The following is a 6,001-nucleotide window of genomic DNA, read 5'->3' on the forward strand; positions in this document are numbered from 1 at the left end:
AAAATCTGTGCCATATTAGATTCCTCCTGTGTGTTCCTTTCCCTCATTAGAAACACTGACGGACACTGCTTTGATTCTTGATGTTGCTCTGCAGGGAGGAATGGAATGGACCACAGAGCGGGATGCGGCTGAGCCTGGTTTCGTGATGAAGAAGACTGTGGATCGACCTAGCAAAGGCGCCCAGAGGCCGCTCGGCAATTTCTACGTAGGTGGAGCTCCGAAAGCTGCAAGCTGATTGGAGCGGGGACACAAAGGTTTTGCCTTGCAGCTTCTGTTGCGTAGCAACCACGCTGTTTGCATTTAGATTGTCTATTTCGAGTGGCTCCGTGGTCTTGTTGGAGATTAGTGGGGCTCTTAAGACCCCTAACAAACTATCCCTCTGTATCGTGGAGACTGCGCCCTTGAGAGCATCAGCTCCTGGCCCTCTGCCGGCCTTGTAGCTCTGCCACCTCCCTCCCTCGCCCGCGTCCTCCCGAAACCCTGCAACCGAGCTCGGGTGCGCGCGCTCCGGCCGCACGGGTCCTGCACACGCATGCTCCCAGCGCTCCACACGCTCCCACGCGCGCAGCCGCCCACGTATCCGCGTGCCCCGGGAAGCGCGGGGTTGTAGCGGCTGCGCGGCGCCCTTAGAAGCAGCTCTAGACCCACGGAAGAGCCCTGTGAGGATGTTGCGGCTCGGGGCGTGTCGCCCCCCTCAGTCCACCAGAGCTCGGATACCTCAGAAATTCGGCTCTGGGTCTGTGGGGTGCGAAATGCAACCCAAACCCCATTTTACCGAATTATGCGCAAATAAACACGCACAAGCACGCACACAGACATCGCTGCGGCTCTTGCCAGCGGGTCCCGGACGCGGGCGGCCAGCCCGGGGCGGCGAGGGAAGAGCCTGCCCGAGAGGGGCCGCTGCCTACGCCTCGCAGCCTAAGTGGCCGCCGCTCAGGATCGGCCGCTATAGGGTGCAACGTAAGTGCCCGGCGTCTCCTGCCGGCTTAACGGCTGAACGGCCGGCCTGGGGCCTCCGCCCTTTGTCCCGCATCGCTGGGGCCTGGGCCGGGCGGGACCGGCTGCCGGAGAGACCTGGTAGGGCGGGGACAGAAGAGGGCTATCCTGATTTGTTCGGTGCAGTCAGGTAAGGCGGAGCCGGAGCGGGCAGGAGACGGGCTGCGGCGTCCTGTGCGAGAACAATCAGCCCGGACTTGGCGGACCTGCAGCCGCCTTTCGTTTGCTAGGCTGCCGGGCTTCGTTAAGAGGGGCAGTCGGATAGGAAGGACGCTTTCAGAGTCCTGAACGCAGCGGGCCAGCCTCGGCAACACAGGCAGCAGAACGAGTGTAGGAAGGGAGCGGGGCCGTTGCCTCTGGCTTAATATGGCAGATGCGCGAAGACTCCAACAGGTGGCTCCGTGGCGCAATGGATAGCGCATTGGACTTCTAGAGGCTGAAGGCATTCAAAGGTTCCGGGTTCGAGTCCCGGCGGAGTCGTGGTTCCTTTTTCTCCCCCACAATTTATTTTCTATTCCCGTCATTTCTCCCCTTCCTCTTCTTTTCCTAAACAGTTTGACGCACTCCCACTCCCTGATCACTATCTCCACAGCGCAAGGCTTTGGCAACCCTTTCGCCTTGAGCAGTTCGCGCGGAATCCGCGCTCCCTCAACTCCTCTAGACCTCCTTGCTGGGAACTGGGTCCAGCCGACTCCAAAGCTGGATCTGGATCCTGGAGAAAGAGGTCTTGGGCGGCGGCTCCAAGAAAAAAACAGCGATGCGAGGCCTCCCCTTTTAGGTGTAGGGCTGGGTCCTCGATCCGCAGCTCTCTTGAGGTTTCGGCCTAAAGGTGAACGCTGAAGCTCTGGTCCAGGGTGTTCGGGGACAGCTGTCTCCACGCCCGGACAAGAAACGCGATTCCACTGTGCGCTACCGAGGCTAACTGACTCTCCAGCCTAGAGTGCCTTAAAATATGGTTGGGCAATCTACTTCCTAGTGATACCGCCTCGGAAACCCAAGGAGGGGTAGCTGTGAATCGGATGCGACTCGATGGCAGTGAGTTTGGTTTTTGATTTTTTGGACTCTCCAGTAGGAGCCTGTCAAAAATGCAGATTTCTGGTCTGAAATCAGCCTGTCAAAAAATCAGATTTCTGAGTCACTCTGGGACTCAATTCAGCTGATCTGGGGTGAGGCCCAGCAATATGCATTTCTGAGAACTTCGGCGGATCTCTGGGGATTCTAGTACTAAGAGGTTAAGAGGTCTGACAAAGTCCTCCTCTCTGGAACACGCTTTGTCAGCTCCTCTGAGGGTAGGAATTACAACCTCGCTTGTACCGCTTCTCTTGACAACTCATAGCTTTGCACAAGGTTAGGGTTTTACCTCATTAAATATGAATAAATAAATGAATATAATTTTAAAAATTCATTTTAATAAACAAAATAGGTAATTCATGCAAAAGTACAAAATAAAAAAGATACAGGCATAAGTAAACATCCTTGTTATTTCCATACTCCGGCTTTGCAGTTTACTTCATCCCACAACTATTAGTGATAATGGTTTATTGGAGAAATTTTCAGATTTACTTTGGTGGCCTAGTGCCTAAGGCACTTGACTGCTAACCAGAAGTTTGGCCGTTCAAACCCACTAGCCACTCCTCCGAAGGAAGGTTGGGCAATCTACTTCTGTAGTGATACTGCCTTGGAAACCCAAGGAGGGGTCGCTATGAGTTGGATCTGACTCCACGACAATGAGTTTTTTTTTTTATGTGAACATTTTATATATCTTATCTATCTGTATGTTAACGTTATCAATATATATATATATATATGTTTCCTTTTAACAACACAATTGGTCGTATGCTGTACTTATTACACTTATAAATACATGTAGAGCTGCTCTCTTTATTGTACATATAGATCATAATGATTTAACAGTGTCTGTGAGTTGGAATCAACTTGTTGGCAGTGGGTTGGTTGGTTGGTTTGAATAGTTTTAACATTTAGGTGTCCAATATTTTCCTATAAAATAACACTTAAGTGAATATCCTTGTTCTTATATTATTGTACACAAGTACAAATATATCTGTAGGATAGGTTCCTAGGAAGTTGAGTCACTGGGTCAAAGGTTTGTGCATTCATAATCTGTGCATTCTTTGATAGGTATTGCCACGTTGCCGTCATAGATTGTACCCAGTTTACTCTCACCAGCAATGTGCCTCTCTTCTCACAACCTACATGTTATCAAACAAAAAACAATTTCTAGTTCTAGTTTTAATTTTTGACCCTTATTATGAGTGAAGCCAAACATCTTTTGATATGTACAATAATTTTATTTCCTCTTCTGTGATCTGTTCTTGACTTTTGCTCATTTCTTTATTGTTTTGCTCATTTCTTATTAGTTTGTAAGGAAACTTTTGTGGTATGTGTTAGAATTATTTTTTTTCCCAGTTTGTTATGTGTCTTTATTTATTTATTTTTTTAAGTATTTTGTTTTATTTTTCTGTGTTATAGAAATTCATATAATTGAATTTATCAATCTTTTATGGCTTCTAGGTTTTGGGGTCATACTTCAGACTTTTTTAGTTTTATTTGTGCATTTAAATCTTTGCTTCATCAGGAATGTATTTTTGTGTAGAGAGCGAAGTAGGAGTTTTGTCCCAGGATCACTGATAATGAACAGTACACCTTCTCACTTACCAACTATCTCATTATATGACATTTCATATAAATGACATTAAAGTATTTTAATGTTGTTGTTGTTAGGTGCTGATGAGTCAGACTCGACTCATAGTGACCCCTAATATTAGCATATATTAACATAACATAATTAAAGACAATAACATTATTTTGTTCATATGTTAACATTATTTAATATGAATGTAATCATTAATCATACTCACGTGTATCAAGTTTTATCCTATAATAAATACATCTTGGACATCTTTCCATAGCAATATATACAGTAAAACTTGCAAAAGCTGGAACCTGTGTAAGATGGAAGCCTGTGAGAGAAGGAAAACTCAAATATTTCCTACTAATAGAGAGTGAAGGACCTCTGGTAGCATAGTGCCTAAGGCACTTGACTGCTGACCAGAAGGCTGGCTGTTCAAACCCACCAGCCACTCCTCGGAAGGAAGGTTGGGCAATCTACTTTCGTAGTGATACCACCTCAGAAACCTAAGGAGGGGTCACTGTGAGTTGGGTCAGACTGGGTGGCACATAACAACAATAATAGAGAGTGACAGAAAAGTGGTAAGGCCATACCCATTGAAAAGTACCTACTTTAAAAAATAGGAATGCTTCTCCATTAGCTACGGATTGACATCCACATTGAAACACACACACATATTTTGTCACATTAAGAAAATATCTGTCAATCTACGAATTTTTTTTTCTTGGATCTATTAATATTGTGCATTATGTTGGCAGATTTCTGTAATATTCAATCTTCTTGCGATCCTGAAATGAATCCTACTTGTAGTGTATATTTATTTTAATATTGTAGTATTTTAAAATTTTTGAATATTTATAAAGATGGACATTTAATTATCTACTATAAAATAAATTGCAAATGCAGCATTGTTTGTAAGGGCCCTGTGGTAGTTAAGGTTGTATGTCAACTTGGCTGGGCCTGGGTAAGTGGCTGGGCAGCTGGATGTAGTTATTCTCCATGGTGAAATTGCTAATTAACTCCATGGTGGAATCTACCGGTTGCTTCCAGTATAAGCAGCAACTTTGAGGAAGGTCTCTAGCATTTTGGCATGCTTGAACCCTGCATGTAGCCAAGTCTTCTTTCAGCAGCCTACCATACTCTGCCAATCTTAGGAGTTTCAGTGGACTTGAATTAATGGCCTGCCATGTGGTTTGGTAACATCAAGACTGTGCCTTTTTACTTGTCAACCTTGGGTTTGTCAGCCTCAGCAGCCAGCAGTTGCCTAAGTGAAGAAAGCCTCCAGCTTCAGTGGGCTGGGAGCAGGAGGCAGAGCTGAAGATCAAGGTTGAGGGGCTTTCACCCAGCCCTTAAAGCCTGACACTTTGAAATCAGACTTCTAGCCTACAAAACTGTTAAGAGAATAAACTGTTTGTTAAAAACCATCCCATTTGTGGTATATTCCTGTCAGAGCAGCACTAGGTAACCAAAACAGTCCCCAAACTGGAAATAATCTAGATGTCTATCAATAATGGTCTGTTTGAAGAAAGCACAGTGAGCTATATAATTGAGTGGAATGCAGACCTTTAAAAAAGGAAGGAAAAAATACACACACACTGCAAAAAGGACATGAACGCAGTATCTTCTGCCCTCCTCTAACTTCACAAGAGGAAGATAGAATCAACATCAGCCCAAGGCTTATTCCTGTGAAGTCAGACATGCCACCACCCTCCAGCCTTTTTACCAACTTTGACACCAACCATCCCCTCCCATGGCACCTACTACTTCTCTGCTGGGTTCGGTAATTTGTTGCAGTGGCCACACAGAACTCAGAAACAATACTCATGATTATGGAGTTTATTAGGGAAGTAGTAATAGGCTACAACGCAAATTCAGGAACGTGCTCAGGATACAGTTCTTTGATCAGGACAGTCTTCCCTCTGCTGTGCCCTCAGACACGCCTTTTTGGCCCTTGGGCTCTCAGCCTGGCTTCTGCCTCTGTGAGCCAGGTAAGCCTACTGCTCAGTCTCAAGTTCCACTGCTGCCGTCTCTCAGCCATGTGTCTCTGCCAAGGAGGTCCAGCTCAGGGGTCTCGGGCCCAAGGAGGTGCTCCACTTCACCTCCAGGTCTTTTCTCTTGATGGCAGTGAGATCCTCTTTCTGCCTCTGTTGTTAATGTGCCATCGAATCAGACCTGACTTATAGTGTCCCCTCCTTGGGTTTCTGAGGCAGTATCACTAAGGAAGTAGATTGCCCAACCTTCTGAGGAGTGGCTGAGGGGTTTGAGCTGACAGCCTTCTTATTAGCAGTCAAGTACTGTGTTAGACTGGGTTCTCTAGAGAAACAAAAACCAGCAAAGCTTATATATATATATATA

General features: G+C 46.0%; 1 non-coding gene across 1 annotated transcript; it reads left to right on the forward strand.

The window, feature by feature from the left end:
- The first annotated feature begins 1,391 nt into the window (after positions 1-1,391).
- On the forward strand, positions 1,392-1,476 carry TRNAR-UCU. The gene is given in 2 exon segments: positions 1,392-1,428; positions 1,441-1,476. It is a non-coding gene; the product is annotated as a tRNA-Arg (tRNA).
- Positions 1,477-6,001: the final 4,525 nt, after the last annotated feature.

The sequence above is a fragment of the Orycteropus afer genome, unplaced genomic scaffold (genome assembly GCF_000298275.1).
Source record: "Orycteropus afer afer isolate SDZICR_OR568_19922 unplaced genomic scaffold, OryAfe1.0 scaffold00033, whole genome shotgun sequence".
NCBI classification, from domain to species: Eukaryota; Metazoa; Chordata; class Mammalia; order Tubulidentata; family Orycteropodidae; genus Orycteropus; species Orycteropus afer.